At 48.7% G+C, this 19,136-nt stretch overlaps 1 pseudogene; it reads right to left on the bottom strand.

Annotated features, from left to right (window-relative positions):
• Window positions 1–17,805, bottom strand: part of LOC136491681 (nucleotide pyrophosphatase/phosphodiesterase-like) — a 111,494-nt pseudogene extending 93,689 nt beyond the window's left edge.
• Window positions 17,806–19,136: the final 1,331 nt, after the last annotated feature.

Genomic DNA, 19,136 nt, shown 5'->3' on the forward strand with positions numbered 1-19,136 from the left:
GTACGTGCCTGCAGGTTATGTCTGTGATATCTGACTGTCTCCTTCCACCATACAAGCGGTGGAGGCACTGCTGTCTAGACCATGTTGCTGGTTTCAGACCACACCATTGGAGGAAGGTGGCTCGTTGGTTGCTATTTAAAAAAAAAATCAATTCACACCCAGGCCACAATAATGATTAGTCCACAATGTCTTCTTACATGTCATTTGTCCCTGAACCTGAACTGAAAGAGAAAGGATGTTATTCTATACTGATAGAAAAGGTTTCTCATGTGATTATTCTACATTTGTTTCTTCATATATTGACTTGAAGCTCATAGCTTGTCTCAATCTACTATCACACCGAAACATAGGGAACAGATGACCAATATAAGCAATTGAACAAGAGATGGAGGTGCTGGAGGCCAGTACCACCCAAAGGTACAATGTTATCAACTCTGAAATATTTGCAGTCTCACCTTCTCAATTGGCTTTGAGGCTAAGATGGCGTGATATCGTTTCGTTCATCTGCATGCACCATTGCCAAGTATACCTATTGACAAGTATTAAAGCGTGATTGAATTTGTCAGTAATTATGAAAGTGCATAGAAATTAGAGTCAAATTTTCAGTGCAAATCTGAGGGAGAGAAGAGAACTTGTGAGTGTAACACCCTAAAATTTGCTCTTTTCAAAAAAGATATAAATTGATTTAATTTTTTATTTTGTGCTCATGAAATATAGGAAAAAGAATATTTTTCATTAAATTAAAATTCATTATAAGGAGTAGCAACATGGTTGTGCGTACATGCCGGAGCATTTGACTTATTTGGTTGAGTGGTTTCGATCAAAATTTAAATGGTTTAAATTGCTTTTAGAAATGAATTTGAAAGTGGCTTTGAAATAAAAGAAAAGAAAATTTAAAAATAAAAGAATTTTTAAATTTGTAAAATTTATTTTTGGGAGCATACCAAAATTTCTCATTTTTATTTGAATTAAAAAGTGTATTTTAAACCATATTCGAATTTGATTTGGTTTACATTTGAATTTGGTTTTGAAAACAAAATAGAACAAGATTTGGAAATTGGAAAAATTGCTTTCTCGATCTGGCCCGAAGGCCTGGTTCCTCTCCCCTTTTGGCCTGGTCGTGGCCTAGTTCTCCCTCCTTCCCTCTCGCGACGCAGGCCCAGCCGGTGATCTAGACCAAGCCACGCTGGTGCACTTTCCGCCTCGGCCCAACAGCAAGATCAGCCCGTCTTCCCTCACAGGCCCAGCAATGCCTGCACCACTGCCGCACTCTCCTTCCCTGCTCTCCCACTCGCTGCCACCCTAGGCCCTCTTGTCAGTCGTCTCCCTCCTCTCGTTCGTACCCGAGCTAGACACCGACGCCGCCCGGGAGTACGCGCTCACCCCGTCTTCGCATCGTGCCGTGCACTCCATGCCTCCCCGCCTCATAAAAGCTGAGCCTCATGCCCGCCGCCTCCATCTAGTTGCATCGAAGCCGCCGCCATGCTCTAGCTTTGCTGCACGCCGCAACCCTAGCGCTGCCACTGCTATTTCGGTCCGCCATTTCGTAGCTTCGCCGCCGCTCCGAGCTATTTGCCAAGCGTCGCGTCAAGGTAAGAAATCCGCAGGTGCCGTGTATGCCCTCTCTCTTGCTCCCCAATGTGTGTGTGCGCTCACCGAAGCTACATCGGACCACCCGAGCCGCTCGAGCAAGTCCTGAGCCGCCCTGGTGCCCTCATGTCCCTCTTCGACCCCACGAACGAGTTCGACGTCTTCTTCTATACCTCTCTGTGCTTTTCCCGTCGAGTTTGGAGTTCGGTAGCTCGCTCCTGGTGGGATTCCGGCAAGCTGCTCACCGCTGTCAATGGAGCACCGCCACGCGGCCCTTTGTTCTGGCCAGTATCTCTCCCTCCCCCTCTGATCTAATCTGAGCCATCCATCATGGATCTAACGGCTCAGATTAGCCCATACCCATTCGCCTGTCATTTTTGCACAAAGGCCCTTATAATTATTTGGATCTCAACCCATCGTCTTTGGTTTCTGTGGGGGTATTAACCCCTATACCCTTAAGGCTAAGCTTGGGCCGGCCTGGATCGATGGGTCCGGTCCATCCGAAAGACGACGTGCGGCCCAGCAAACCTGGTTGGAGTCCCACGCAAGGAGTCAAGGTGGATTTGGCGATCAAGTAGGATCCTGGTCGGTTAGAATAGGAATCCTTATCCGGACACATATGGCAATTGTAACTGACTAGGATTAGTTTCTAGATCTGTAACCCTGCCCCCCGGACTATATAAGGTGGGCAGGGGATCCCTCTAAAAAACATCTCTCATTGATATACAGCAATACAAATTAGACACATGACGTAGGTTTTACGCCTTCTTGGCGGCCAAACCTGGATAAAACCTCGTGTCTGTCTTGCGTCACCGTCTTGTTTGTGGCTTGCGCATCTATCTGCCGACAATCTACTACCTTGGGCATACCCCTAGGTAGACTGCCGACCATATTTCGTCGACAGTGGCGCGCTAGGTAGGGGGTGTGTGTACTGCTCTCCAAGCAAACAAGATGGTCATCTCCTCCGGTTCCATGGCTACGCCAAGCGGCCTCACGTTCACCGTTGGCCAGATCACATGGACCACCAGCTCCGACGACTTCATCGCCATGACCATGGTGAAGGCATGGATTCAGTCTGCGCCGACCACTACTTCCCCTGCATTGGCTACGGCTCCAACCACGACAGATACGGCTCCGATCATGCTGGATCTGGCTCCGACCATGATGCATCTGGCTTCGACCATGGTACATCTAGCTCCGACCATGCCTACATCTCCTTTAGCCACGCCGACAACCCATCATCCGCTTCCCCGCTACAAAGGGAAGCAGATCGACAACACCGACCTGCTCGATTCCATCGATCGGGTCGGCATCAAACACGCTGAAACCCTAGCTCTGGTAAGTACGATTCAAAGTCAACCTAATAAGCAGGTAACCGTTTCCCACAACAGGTCTACCCGACCAGCTTGGGCCAGTCGTCCTACATGACTTGGTACAGACCTCGTGGTCATATCTACTCCTGAGAGGCGCTCCGCTCGTCGCCGGCCAGTCTTCGCGATGGGTCTTCGACTCTCCGAGTATGAAGCCTCAACGGAGAACCACCAGGCCTAGCCCTACGGCCTACAAAACGCTGCCTCCGGCTACGCGTATAACTTACAACGCCGCTTGGATCTGTGTCCTATACACTGACCTCGGCCGAAGCCATGCAACTTCATCAACATGGTCCGGATTGAAGATTATCAAGAAGGATCCGTCCACACAGTCCGAGAGGGTGACTCCAGCTGCTCGTCTGGCATCGCATCTAATGCATCTGTCCACACTGAGCTTCAGCGTCACGAAGATGAAGGCGTCAAATACGATCTGGATCTCCCAGACCATGCCCCAGGTTTCCCCCAATTTCCGTCTTTCCCGCCAAGACGAGGGGATTTGATCCATGTTGTCAGCAATGACGAGCCACCAGTAGTTGGCGAAACAGAACAAGAAAGGACTGCACGCGAAGCACACAATATTGACTAGTTTAATCGCCGACAAATCGAAGCTGAAGCAGACCAGGAGGTGCGACACATAAGGGTCCAGCCACGTGACCTCAACAATGCTTTCGATAGGGTGGGGGACAAACAAGTCTTCAAGACTCCAAGCGCCAACGTAGCCGTCACCATGGCGACAATGCAACGGCTACCCAACACTCCCGAGACCCAGGCAGTTCGTGATGACATACAAGCCTATCTGACGGCTGCTATGGCTTAGACCGCAGAGATGGTGAATCAAGCTTGGGCTCCATCCGTTTCAGTCAAATCAAGCCACAGCCGCCAATACTCAAGTCGCTCACAGCCACTCAACCAATGTGGCTCGCGCAACAACGACCCATCGGACAACCGTCAATGCGGAAACGGTGGTCATGATGGTGGTCGGGACGACAACCGCCACCGGGAGGATAACTGCCACGACGTTCGAGATGACAACCACCGAGATAACCGTGACAATCGCCGTGATAACCACGATCGTAGGGCTAATCCAGATGGCAATCGAGATCGTCGTGATGGCAATAATGATCTCCGCCATTACCTCGGTGGACGTGATCTACGCGCTCACATCAACCAGAGAGCCAACGATCGTGCATCCCATGAAAGCTATCGCCATATGGAATATGACACTGCCCATGGCCCATCGGGTTTGAAGCAGTTTACTCCACACCTTCGCCAAGTCATATGGCCCAAAAATTTCAAGCTCGAAAAACTTCAGAAGTACGACGGCAAGGAAAACCCCGAATTATGGGTCATGCTCTACGAGACTGCATGCAGATCAGCCATGGCTGATGAGCACGTCATGTCTAACTATTTCCCAGTCGCTGTTGGCCATGCAGGTCACCAATGGCTGGTCAGCTTGCCAGCGAACTACTTTGACTCTTGGCAGGAGCTCAAGCAAGCCTTCATCGACAACTTCATTGCTACTTGTGAACAGCCAGGCAACAAATATGATCTGCAATGGATTCGAGATCAAAAGGAAGAGCCACTGTGTGAGTACGTCCGGCGCTTCTCGGAGATGCGCATCAAGGTCCCATCAATCTCCGACAACGAGGCAATCGAGGCCTTCGTCAATGGCCTCCGCTTCCACGACGCCCTAAGGGACAAGCTCCTCCGCAAGAGACCTGAATTAGTCACAGCGCTCTTGGCCACCACTAAGAAATATGCGGATGCCAACGACGCTAAAAAGATAATTGTTGAAGAAGCAGCAAGGGTTCCACGTTTCGACCACCCCCCACACTGCGACGATTACCACGGCAATCATGGTCGGAACGACAATTTTGACCGCTGCAACCAGCGCAATGACTCCCGCGACCACCGTGACCAACGTAATCAGCGGCGTAACCGCCATGACGATTACAGGAGCAAACATGCTCGGGAAGACGACGGCAAGGTCAATACCGTTAAAAAGGGCGGCGGACGTCGTAACTATGAAGACGACTACGCCAAAGCATTGAAGGGGCCCTGCTAGCTCCATCCTAAGTCAAACCATACCATGGAGAATTGCCGCATCCTCAAGACTATCTACACGCGTCAACAGGCTCTGGATACGTCCGCCAAGCCTAACGACGCAGGGGGAACAGCGCAACGAGGATAACAACGACGACGATGCGGACCCTCGTCATAAATACGTCAAGCCAACTGATCGCGTGCACACCATCATCAGCGGCAAGGTGTCCATTGAGACCAAACGAGAACGCAAGCTGCTCGCCCGCACTTGCTTAAACGTGGCAAACACCGACAACCTTCTCACCGATCCGTGGCTCCCTCCGTGGTCTCACCGCGAAATCTCTTTCAGCAGGAAGGACCAATGGGCCGCAATACCAGAGCTAGGACATTTTCCCCTGGTCCTCGATCCTTGTATCAACAGGGTCCAATTCAACAGAGTACTAATCGACGGCGGCAGCTCCATTGATATACTGTTCAAGAACAGTCTGCCTGCCCTGAAGATAGCTTAGGCGGATCTTAAGCCATACGAGGCACAGTTCTGGGGTGTTCTCCCCGGATAGAGCTCTACACCTCTCGGGCAGATCACGCTACCTATGCAGTTTGGGACCCTGGACCACTTCCGCACTGACTACGTCAACTTTGTGGTCGCTGACTTGGATGGCACCTATCATGCTATTCTTGGTCGACCGTCGCTCACCAAGTTCATGGCCATACCTCATTACAGGTATCTGGTGTTCAAGATGCCTACCGAGAAAGGAGTCCTAACCCTCCGAGGTAACATGTACGCCGCTTACACCTGCGAAGACGACGGTTTCAAAATAGCAGAGGCCCACGACCTCTCTATTTGCATGGCCCAGACCGTGCTCGACGCTAAGAAGACCTTAGCCGACCACCTAGAGATCCGAAACCTTGAGGCTCCATGCAAGAACATCAAGTCAAAGGAGCACAAGGTGATCCAGCTGGTCAACGGCGACTCCAGCAAAACGGCCCTTGTCGGGGCCAACCTGGATCCCAAATAGGAAGACGCGCTCGTCGGGTTCTTGAGGAGCAACATGGATGTGTTCACATGGAAACCTGCTGACATGCCCGGTGTACCTCAGAACTTGATCGAGCACTCCTTGAATGTCAACAGCAAGGCCAAACCTATCAAGCAGAAGCTACGATGGTTTGCTTGCGACAAAAAGGAGGCGATTAGGGTAGAAGTGACACGGCTTTTGGTAGCCGGATTTATCAAAGAAGTGTATCATCCGGAGTGGTTAGCCAACCCGGTTCTTGTACACAAAAAGAATAATGAATGGAGAATGTGCGTTGATTACACTAATCTCAACAAACACTGCCCTAAGGACCCCTTCGGCTTACCTCACATAGACGAGGTCATAGATTCAACCGCCGGTTGCAAGCTCCTTTCTTTTCTCGATTGCTACTCTGGTTATCACCAGATCGCTCTAAAAAAGGACGATCAGATCAAGACGTCTTTCATCACGCCTTTCGGCGCCTACTGCTACATGACTATGTCTTTCAGGCTCAAGAATGCCGGGGCTACATACCAACGCGCTATTCAGGCCTGCCTCACAGACGAGATAAAAGACAACCTTGTAGAGGCCTATGTGGATGATGTAGTTGTCAAAACCAAGGAAGCACATACCCTTGTTGACAACCTAAAACGCACCTTTGCGGCCCTCAATACATTCCAATGGAAGTTAAACCCAAAGAAGTGCATCTTCGGTGTTCCTTCTAATATATTGATAGGCAACATCATTAGTTACGATGGCATACGCCCTAATTCGGAGAAAGTCAAAGCTGTCTTAGACATGAAGCCCCCCAAAAAGGTGAAGGATGTCTAGAAGCTTACCGATGCATGGCTGCTCTCAGCCGCTTTATATCAAGATTAGGAGAAAAAGGGCTACCGTTTTTCAAACTACTCAAAGCATCCGGGAGGTTTGAGTGGTCGGAGGAAGCAGACGCTGCCTTCACGCAGCTAAAACAATACCTTACATCACCTCCGGTCCTCACTGCTCCCAGAGAAGATGAAATTCTCCTACTTTACATTGTGGCAACCAATCGGGTGGTCTCCACTACCATGGTGGTCGAGCGCGATGAGCCAGGCCACGCCTATAAAGTACAGCGTCCAATTTATTTCATTAGTGAGGTACTCAACGAATCCAAGACCAGGTACCCATAGATTCAGAAATTGCTCTATGCCATACTGATAACATCCCGAAAGTTGAGACATTACTTCGACGGATATCATGTGGTGGTCATGACCGAGTACCCTTTGGGGGACATCATTCACAATAAGGATGCGAACGGGCACATCGTCAAATGGGCAATGGAGCTATGCCCCTTCTCCTTGGAATTTGCAAGCCGTACTACAATCAAGTCTCAGGCACTCGTCGATTTCATCGTCGAGTGGACAGACTTAAGCATGCCTTCCTCTTCGGGATCCGACGAATATTGGACGATGTACTTTGACGGCTCTCTCAACATCAACGGCGTGGGAGCAGGAGTTCTTTTCGTGTCACCATCCACGGAGCAGCTCCGGTACGTCCTCAGGATTTATTTCCCAGCATCTAATAACGCCGCTGAATATGAAGCATGCCTGCATGGTTTACGCATTGCGGTTGAGCTTGGTGTTAAACATCTCTATGTCTATGGAGACTCGGCTCTGGTCATCAACCAACTCAACAAGGACTGGGACACGACCAGCGAAAAGATGGATGTATACTGCAAATCGATAAGAAAGCTGGAAGGCAGGTTCTATGGCATTGAGTACATACACGTGGTCCAGGACAAGAACCAAGTAGCGGATGCGCTGTCAAAGTTAGGATCATCCCGAGCCAAAATCCCACATGGCGTATTCGTCCAAGACCTGCTCACGCCTTCCATCGAAGAGGAAGATTCCACGGTCGACAAAGCTCTAGACCAGCAATTGGTGGCTATGGTTCTGGCGCCGAGCACAACCGAGCCGCCTCCGACCACTCATGAGCCAGACTGGAGAACACCTTTCATCAAGTACTTAACAGATGGTAGCAGTTATACTGATTGGACAGAAAATGAGCGCCTGATGCGTTGTAGTAAGCAGTATCTGCTTGTCGATGGCAAGTTATGGCGCAAAAACGCAAAGGAGGAAATCTTGATGAAGTGTATAACCCAGGAGGAAGGCAAACATCTCCTGGACCAAATCCACTCTGGCTCCTGTGGCAACCACGTGGCCTCAAGAACACTGGTCGGTAAGGCTTTCCGAGCAGGGTTTTATTGGCCGTTAGCAGTAGCCGACGCAGAGAAGCTAGTCCGCCACTGTGAGGGTTGTCAGTTCTTCGCCAAGAGAATCCACATACCAGCGCATGAGATCTAGACGATTCCTGCCTCTTGGCCCTTCGCATGCTGGGGACTGGATATGATCGGGCCTTTCAAACCGGCTCCTAGGAAATTTACATGCGTCTTCGTGCTGATTGACAAATTTTTTAAGTGGATAGAATACATGCCTCTCATACAGGCATCCTCAGAGAAGACTGTCACGTTCCTCGACTAGGTCATCCACCGTTTCGGCATACCCAATAGCATCATCACCGATTTGGGTACTCAGTTCACCGGGAATGCTTTTTGGGACTTCTGCGATGAAAGGAGCATAGTAGTAAAATACGTCTCGGTGGTGCACCCTAGAGCTAATGGACAAGTTGAGCGGGCAAATGGCATGATCTTGGACGCATTAAAGAAGAGGATGTACAGGGAAAATGACAAAGCTCCCGGAAGATGGCTCAAAGAGCTACCAGCTGTGGTCTAGGGCCTCAGGACGCAGCCTAGTCGTAACACCAACGAATCACCATACTTTATGGTTTACAGCGCTAAGGCAGTCCTCCCACCAGATATAGCTTTCCGATCAGCACGAGTAGAGAACTTCGACGAAGGCAAGGTCAATGAAGTACGGGAGCAAGAAGTGAATAGCGCCAAAGAGAAAAGGCTTGATTCTTGTGTATGCATGGCCAAATACCTTGTTGTTTTGCGTAGGTACTACAACAAGAACGTTAAAGAGCGTTTCTTCGTGGTCGGGGACTTAGTCCTGAAGTGGAAGACGAACCAGGCTGGTGTCCACAAACTCGCAACCCCATGGGAGGGACCCTTCATGATCAAGGAAGTCACACGACCAACGTCTTACAGGTTAGCTCACCTGGACGGTACGGATGTACCAAACTCGTGGCACATCGACAAGCTTAGACATTTCTATGCTTAACTACTGAGATATGTACTCCTCTTGTACTTTCGATTTACTTCGATAAAGCAATTATGATTTCTCCGACCACTCTAATGTGTCACTTTGAATTTTATGGTTATTCTAACTTAGCCAGTAAAAGCCAACCACCACTCCTTCTACGGTTTTCGGAGTAGGACCTATCTCCGGTTCTTCCCAACGCGTGCATGGGATCCGCTCTCTACGTTACGGGTGATCGGCATGCCCCCCTTGGTTTGACTTGTCCACGTCTACGTGTGCACAGGTCACCGCACCTCACACTCCAACCACACGACAAACTAAGGCCGCACAAACTTTTCGGGATGATGTGTCGAGCAAAATGGTACAACTAAACAGAACGTTAACATGTTCTCACTTAGTTACACCAAGCAAAAGTTCAAGCTTAAATACGTTTTATACAAAGCAAACAAGCTTATAATGATATACAGTTACGTTATTACAAGCTTGCCTGAAGAGGCTCAAGTTTACAATAACGCAACGATTTCCTCCTTCTATAGCTCTAAGCCTATTACATTGGCTGGTCGGGGCGCGTGGCACTTACTGCTCGCCGATTCCGACATCCTACTTGAGTCTCGGGGACTCTTGTGCTAATCAAGTTGAAGGGGATGGCCCTGCCGATGCCTGGCTGGTCGAGACCACAGGCTTCATTGGTTGGCTTGCAACTGATGGCATTTCCAGCTGACTCGTCAATGGCGTACCCTGTACAGGTGCTGTCCCACCTCCACACAGATTAATATCGCCAATTATCTTTGATGACAAGTTCAGCTGGGCCATCCAAAGCTCCTCCGCCTTGTTTGGGTCTACCTCCTTCGGGTACCCAGCCTCTAGGCACTTGAGATTGATCAGGGGGTAGTGAGCATGTACCATGCTTAGTACATGGGCACCCGTGTACTCACCCGCCTCCTTCACGAACTCTTGGAACCATCCCCATGCTTGTCTGCATCTCTCGACCAGTCCGAGCTGGGGCGTCCTTGGCTCTTCCTGTGTCAGCGCTGGGTCGATAAGGTCAAGGATGGGCACAATGCCAGTTGCCACTTCTTGGCACCGGTTCTTCCACGTGTCCCGCTCCTTGTTGGCCTTGAGGCATCGTGCTTTCCAGTCGTCATGCTCTTTGATAACGGCCTCTAGGTGCCTCTTGGCATTGACTTTCAAAACTGAACACAGTACAAGACATCAAATGTAATGATACGACAAGACAAGGTGGGCACCGGAATGAGAAAGGTGGTCTGGAATACTTACTTTTCAGTTCCTCCTTCATTTTGGTTGTGCGGTCCCGGAGTTCAGACTGGTCGCACGCCAGTTTCTCATTGTCCTCCTTCAGGCGACCACATTCTGCGGTCATGCGGCTATTCTCCCCTTGAAGGCGGGTCACTTCAGCTTCTAAATCTGCAATAAAGATGTTACTGCCAACAATGCAACAACACAAGTCCTGCACTTGTTATGATAAGATTAAAACTTACTTGTTTTCTCCCGCTCTTTGTTATTGAGCTGGCCGACCAGGTTTTGGTTCTGTGCCTCTTGCTCTGTCCTCTCCTGGTCGGTGGCTTCAAGTTGGCGGCGCAAGCGTTCCACCTTGGCCACCAGTTCTTTATTATTTGCCGTGATCCCCTCAATCTGGTCGAAGCACCTCTTTCGGTACTTCACGGTCTTCATCAAGTCCTGCACATAAATAAGCTAAGTCAGACAGATCGACTACATAACAGGGTCAAGTGGTCGAGCCAAACATACCTGGACTTTTGTCACCAGATGTTTGGCCGCCCGTTCGACTCTTAGGGTCTCTTCGACCTCTGGGATTTCTTCGTGCATAACCCATTCGTTGTTTCGCCAGCACGACACATATACATGTTGTCGCTTATCTTGGGGACGGCCCAGGACCTCTTCTACTTCCTCCTCTTTAGCCTCCTATTCGAGGGGTGGCGCTGGTCTAGAGTTTGCAGACTCCGCGACCACCATGGCTTTTCCACGAGCCATCGCGTTGGTAAGAGTACTCTGTGCCACTTTTGGCTGCTGCTCCTCGGCTAGATCCGGTTCCCTTGGTGCCAAGGTATCCGCCTCAGCAGGGTTTGTGCTCGGAGCACTTGTACTCTGCTCGGCTATCTTCTCGACCAGCTGCTCGGGGACTGACGTCTAGTCGTCTGCCTACTGAGGTCCCAGTGGAGTTCCTCCTACAGGCTCCTCCATGGCTGGCTGCTGGGCAGTTTGTCCCGCCATTGCTGGCGAAGTTGTGCCGCACCCGACTAGCTGGTTGGGGTTCTCAGTGGACGCTAACCTAATATATCAGAGACAAGTTCAGAAGATAATAGTATCCAATGCAAATTACAAGCTTACATCAAAGATATAGATACTTACAGCTTTGAAGCATGGAATGATGTGGCAAAGGAGCGTCTCCTTGACCGCCCCTGCTCCACATGCTCGGTAGGTTCCACCGGAACTCTTTCCACCTCCGGTATAGGCGTCAGGGTTTGATGCTCGACGTCTCCCTCGCTTGTCCTCTGTGTTGCAGTGATCGGTGATGCGATCACTGCTGGCACAAAGGAGCCACCCTGCTCTGTCGACCCCATTTGTCTTCTTCTCTTTCGAGGGACGAGCTGGAAGATGTCCGCATCCTCTGCTTCGTCGTCCGACAGGGGGAAGATGGCTTGGTGTCGTTTGTTGGCAGCCGGACACTTGCCAGCGGCTCTGGTCGATGCATCCTCCACAGCCTCGAGTGCCACCCAGTGGACGTCGTTGGTCCTGGCGCTGGTCTGGGTGGCTGGGCCAACAGCTTGTGGCCAATCCACACCGTGGGGAGGCGACACGAACACTGCTGTCCGGTCACAACCATTACACTGAGACACAAAACAGGGACAACATTCAATTTCTTGTTACAAAATGACTCTATAGTTAAAAGGAAGCATCATTTACCTTTGGGGGAGGTTGGGCCAGCTTGAAGGCATGCTCGATGTCGTTCAGCCTGACATAATTGGGATTGGCCAGGTTGAATAGCTCCCCAATCCTGGCCTTGATTTCCATCTTGTCGAGCGCCTCTTTCCTGGTCCTTGTTGGATCTGCGCTCCCCTGGTACTCGAAGCTAGGATGAACCCTCTTCTGGCAGGGCTGGATCCTTCGGCTGATGAAGTTCCTGACCACACTTGGGCCATCTAGCTTTCCCCATGGGATCATCCCGAGCAGTTCGGCGATCTGCTCTAGGTTCTCGGGCTTCTCTGTCCAGCTATTCTTCTTCTCCGGAATCAGCCCCACGTCGCACAGAGTGATGGTGTTCAGCTCTTCACGGATGTAGAACCACTTCTTGTACCACTCGTCCAGCGAGGTGTTCCAGGGGCAGTGCAAGTATTGGGCTTTCATGCCATCGCGCAGATTCAGGTAGATGCCTCCAGCTATCTTCGAGCCACCGCTCCCTTTCTTCCGAAGATAGAACAGGTGGCGAAAGAGGTCGAAATGGGGCTGGAAGCCGCCATAAGCCTCGCAGAGATGGATGAAGGTGGAGACAAGAGGAATCGAGTTGGGATGCAGATTGCAAATCCCAATCTCGTAATACAAGTAGAGACCCTGAAGGAAAGGGTGCACTGGAATCCCAAAACCCCGTTTGAAGAAGTCTTCGAAAACCACAATCTCACCTGGTTGTGGATCGGGGAAGCTTTCTCCTTCTCGCGCACGCCATCCCGCGAGTGCCTTGTTGTGGAGCACTCCCATGGCGACGAGGTCTTCGATGGTCTGCTCATTGCTCCACGACTTCCACCACTCCTTCGCCATGACTCCGCCTTTCTTCTGGGTGTCTCTCTTCGCCATTAGCCTGTCCTTACTAAGGGGGTGGATGCGGTGGCGAGGGGGTTGGCGATGATTTTCAAAGGAATAGGGTTTGGCAAGAGGAAGAAGAAGGTTGCGACGGCGAATGACAATGGGGAACGGTGTGAGTAACTTACCAGATCTACATTATATATAACAAAGAGCTCCGTCGTTTCGTCCGCCCGAGATTATTGGGAGATGTGCGCACACGCCGCAGACGGTTGTTCACACAACCTCGAGATCTACGCCAATAAACGCGCACCTTCGTTACCAGTGTACGCGCCTCTTCGTTGATAGTGTAAGAGGGCCCACACTGACGCACCTCCATACAGGTGCCAAGCGACTATTTGCCAGAAAAGAGTAAGAAGACAGAATGATGTACTATACCCATCTGCTTTTTTGACCTGGCGTGTTAGACTGGACTTGGCAGAGAATGGAGATAAATAAATACACCGAATAAATACATCAATGGCGTTCGTGTTTTCGATGCCTGTTTTGCGCTCAAGGATGGATCAGACTCTTACAATGCTCGGGGACCGCCTAGACCACTGCCATGCTCGGGGACTGCCTAGACCACTGCCGTGCTTGTGGACCGCCCAGACCACTAATGTGCTCAGGGACTGCTCCGACCACTGTCATGCTCGGGGACTGCTCCGACAACTGATGTGCACGGGGACTATCCCAACCACTGCTCAGAGAATGGTTCTCCTCGGCTACATGTGATTTGTACTCACATACAGTTGAGAGATATTTATTTAGACCTTACTACAAGGCTCACATTTCGCCTTTCGGCAAGCTCGGGGACTACGTCGGTACGATGCACCTGCCGGTGCATCTAGTATCGCCTGTACAACGATTGGATTTTTAACTTCGGTGGAAATTCTTTTTTAGACCCTGGCACCACGTGCCTGCGTCACCTACTACCAGGCTCGGGGACTAAGTGGGCACACTTCACCTTGCGGTGAATGTGTTTTAATCGACCCCTATGCTTTGAGTGATTGTAAGGATTACTATCGTGCTCGGGGACTGTCCCGACCACTGCTCGGAGAATCGTTCTCCTCGGCTACATGTGATTTGTACTCACATATAGTTGAGAGACATTTATTTAGACCTTGCTACAAGGCTCATATTTTGCCTTCTAGCAAGCTCGGGTACTACATCGGTACGATGCACCTGTCGGTGCATCTCGTATTGCCTGTACGGCAATCGGGTTCTCAACTTAACTGGGAATTCTTTTTAGACCCTGGCACCACGTGCCTACATCACCTACTACCAGGCTCGGGGACTAAGTGGGCACACTTCACCTTGCGGTGAATGTGTTTGTTTTTTGACCTCTACGCCTCTGATGTTCAAGGACGCTACGCTTCAGGACCACTTACATTTCTCTTTAGAAATACAAGTGGGCACACTTCCCAGGACGGAAATCTTTTTCTTTTTTCTTAAGAGCACCATACATTCTTCGGACAACCTATTTCTCCGACGACGACGGTGGTCAAGAGATGTCAAGGACTCGAGCCTTACTTGTCGAAGAAGGTCGAAATGGCTTGTCACAGCATAATACATGGTGCTCGGGGACTAGCTGTGGGGGTATTAACCCCTATACCCTTACGGCTAAGCTTGGGCCGACCCGGATCGATGGGTCCGGTCCATCCGAAAGACGACGTGCGGCCCAGCCAACCTGATTGGAGTCCCACGCAAGGAGTCAAGGCGGATTTGGCGATCAAGCAGGATCTTGGTCGGTTAGAATAGGAATCCTTATCCGGCCACATATGGCAATTGTAATTGACTAGGATTAGTTTCCAGATCTGTAACTCTGTCCCCCGGACTATATAAGGCGGGCAGGGGATCCCTCTAAAAAACATCTCTCATTGACATACAGCAATACAAATCAGACGCAGGACGTAGGTTTTATGCCTTCTTGGCGGCCGAACCTGGATAAAACCTCGTGTCTATCTTGCGTCACCGTCTTGTTTGTGGCTTGCGCATCTGTCTACCGACAATCTACTACCTTGGGCATACCCCTAGGTAGACTGCCGACCATATTTCGTCGACAGTTTCTTTCAAAAGGACCCCTTCCCTTTCTCCTATTAGTGCCCGCAGTCCTTGACCGGATTTCAAAATAAGATTTTATTTATTTTAATTTGAAAATTAAGTTTCATCTATTTATAAAATTGCCACTACCTTTTGTAGGCCATATCTTCTTCATTTTAGCTCCATTTTGACCAGTTCAACTTGCGTTAGGTTCGTAATTCCATAATCTACATGTTCATACTACCGCTATATATGATTTCAACTTTTAAAATTTGAGGTTACATTTAATCTATTATTTTATTAAAGGAAATCTTGTTTAATTCATATCTTCTACGTTTTAACCCCGATTTGATCCATTCAAGTTGCGCTAGATTCATTACGATGTAATCTACGCATTAGTAAAAATGATTATCATGTCACTATTTCTGGAATTTCATGGTTTAAACTCTAATTTGAATAATAATTATACAAATGGATTTTATAAATAAAATATGATTTGTTTTACTTTAGTTTTATAATTCAAATCTAAATTTGACTTAATTCAATTTATATAATCTTTTATATAGTTAAAACACATGAAGTTTATAGTTTTATATTTTCTCTTATGAGTAGAACTTTCGGAAGTCGTTTCATTCAAACCGTAGCTCCGATTAGCGTAGAATCATATTTCAAACTCTTTTACTTATTTTTCTATGATTGGTGTATTGTTCTAATGTAGATGTAATTGTATCCTATGCATGTATGTGTATGGATGATTGTGTGGTGTTCTACGATTACGTCCAGTCGGTGAGATATACGTGGTGATCAAGAAGAAGAAGAAGAAGAACGTTGAGGATTAAGGCAAGTATAACATGGGATCTTCCTTGTTGTCCTATACACCTTTAATTATTTAATTCATGCTGCATGTGTCTACCTTGACTACCACTAAGGATTTCCTAGTACTTTGTTACCTTATACCTTGTTACCTATGGGGTATTGCATTGGGTAGTATGATGCTAATGCTTAAACTAAAGCCATGATCTTGTAACTTGACTAACGAAATATGCAATAAACATTAAAAGATGCTTTTTAGCAACATGGAATAAGGGCGCTAGAGCATTGAGCTATTTTTGTGGTGCTCTAGATTCCTCTCCCTAAGGACTTATCTGTAAGTGATCATCCGGGACTTGCAGTACAACTATGAGGACTACATGGCTCTGGCTTTAGCTCAGTATGAGGACCTTTTCTAGCTTGTTAGTGGTTACCTTCATTGGAGTAAGAATAGCTTGCTGAATTGGGTATAGTGCGGCCTCTGTCCCCTTGTGTATAGGCTATGCGTCATTGTGCCATCGGGAAGGGGGGCTCTACATCTGTTTGCCGAGTGAATCTAATGGCCCGAACTTGTTAGACGATCCTTTGAAAGGCTTCATCATGAACCCTCCTGACCTTCCTTGGTAGTGGGTCATGAGGCTGATCACCTCAAGCGAAAGGGTAAATCACGACTCACAGTGAAAGTGTACAACCTCTGTAGAGTGTAAAACTGGTATATCAGCCATGCTCACGATCACGAGCGGCCTTGGAACCCTTACGGAATAGATGATGAGCACTGATGATACTGATGATAAAGATGCTCACTAATGATTACTATTTGTGTTGTTCATTATTCATGTTTACCTGATCATTTTATTATATGGGCTTGTGAATAAACTTATTGCCACCCAATTACTAAAAGATGACTTATTAAAAGCTAATCGCAGTTAAACTAGTGTCAACCTTTTGAGCCTCATGAACCCCATGTTATATTTGTTGAGTACGACATGTACTTACGCTTGCTTTACTTTTTAAATCTTTGGAAAAATCCTAGATGGGTACCAAATTACTAGAGTTTGGTGGAATCAGGCTTGTTATAAACTAGTCAGTTGTGCTTGTGCAATTGGAGTCTTCACCCAAAGATCGGAGTTGTCTTACCACTGTTTGCTATTTAAGGTTATATCCCTTATACTAAGTACGTTATATATTGAGCATTGTCTTTCGATATTACCCTTATTTGTAGCTATATGTGAGATTTCACTTCCTAGGCTCACATATGGTGCGTATCTGGTTTTATTCTTGAAACTGGGTGCTACAGTTAGTTGCCTTTGTAGCCTGGAAGAGAGGAACCCTATGCAGGAGAGGCATCTTAATGGGCAGCGATCCATGATTGGAAACTAGGTGCGGGAGGTGGCCTAAAATTGCCCCAACAGCAATAAGACATCTATATATTGCATGATTGTTTGCCTTTCGGAAACAGAGTTTGTTTTGGAAATGGGCCTTATCTGTTGCGGAATATGTGGGTCGCGGTGATTACGTGTGTCACGGGTCACCTGGACGGGGTTTGCGAGTGGGGTCGGGCTGGGGCAGGGGGTTGACGGCCGCAGGGTAGGGCGACGGGGGGAGGGCGCATGGGTCGGCGAGGGTGGCTGCGCATGGGGCGGCTCGTCTGCTCCTGCTCGGCTTGGGTGCTTGGACGACCATGAGAAGGGCGTGGCCGCGCGCATGAGGCAGCAAGCCGACAAAGGCGTAGCCGAGCATGGTGGCCAGTGGCAACCACTGGAGCAGGGCGAGCGTGGGTGTGGGGCCGGTGGCGGCGCATGGGCGCCAGGCATGGGAGGCGGGGCGCCGGGCGTGGGAAGCCGGTGGCTGGCGCGGGAGTGGGGCCGGTGGCTGGCTCATGGGCGGGGTGCTGGCGCACAGGTGGCAGCGCGGCGTAAGGTGCATGGGAGGTGGCATTGGGCTTCCGGGGCAGTGGTGGCGGTGGGGGCACGGGCGGTGGCGGCGGGCTCCCGTGGCTGTGGGTGTTGTGTGTGCTGTGTGTGTCGCGTGCGTGTGTGAGGCACAGGGGTGGTCAACCCACAATAAATCGAAACGTTTTGCCGAGTGCCCGCGATCTAGCACTCGGCAAACCTAGACTTTGCCGAGTGCTAGATCGCGGGCACTCATCATACGCTAGAAAAGTGTGCGCTACGGTTGGTTACGAGGGAGATTTGCCAAGTGCCCGCGATCTAGCACTCGGCAAACCTAGACTTTGCTGAGTGCTATATCGTGGGCACTCGACATACGCTAGAAACTGTGCACTATGGGTGATTACGAGGGAGGTTTGCCGAGTGCCCGCGATCTAGCACTCGGCAAACCCCCGTTTTTTTCATTTTTAAACCCTAAACTACTACGCGTGTGTGGGGCCCTTGAATCTATTTGCCGAGTGTCCCAGGTCTGACAGTTGGCAAACCCCAAGTTTGCCGAGTGCTAGATCTTGGGCACTCGGGAAGCCCGTTTTGTTTTTTCTCATTTCCAAATCCTAAACTACTGCGCGTGTGTGGGGCTTGTGAAGCGGTTTGTCGAGTGTCCCTTGTCCGACACTCGACAAAGATTTGTCGAGTGCCATATCAGGGGCACTCGGTCAACTTTTTTTTTCATTCTCCCTCTTTTCCATACCGTGTTTTCCTCAATTTGATTTTTCGAGGAATATTATTCCATTATTTTATGCAGTTATAGCTCAAATTCAATCTATATCAATTAAAATCCTATAATTGTACTTAATAAATTAAAATTATCAAACAGATCCAAAAAATACCAACATTTCACATGAATCATTCTATGTTCTCTATTACCTATGCAAAAAGTTTTGAAGTCAAACCCCAATTGGACTGTCACTTTGACTCTAAATCTTACCGAATCCTTCTCAACGCTATGATTCTTTTTCTGAGATACTTCGGTTTGTAAACATCGTACGTGATAGATTGTGTGAAACCTTTTCAATTTTTGACCACGGCCTCCACGTATGATATCACAAAATCTTGACAAATCTCATAATTTTTAGACTTCTTTTGTTTTTTTTGGAATTTAAAAACCATTCAGCCACAAGTTCGTGGTCGTGTTTACTGAACAAGATGTTTGAAATTTCTTTTTATTTTCTGGGTAAGGCCTCACACCGGACTAAATAACATGAATATCATTTTTATACTTATTTTATTCTATTATTTGAATCACTTGCTGTTCAAATTTGACTTATACCAAAAAATTTCTTGAAATGCAATAAATTAATTAAATAT

This window comes from Miscanthus floridulus, chromosome 11, assembly GCF_019320115.1.
Source record: "Miscanthus floridulus cultivar M001 chromosome 11, ASM1932011v1, whole genome shotgun sequence".
NCBI lineage: Eukaryota > Viridiplantae > Streptophyta > Magnoliopsida > Poales > Poaceae > Miscanthus > Miscanthus floridulus.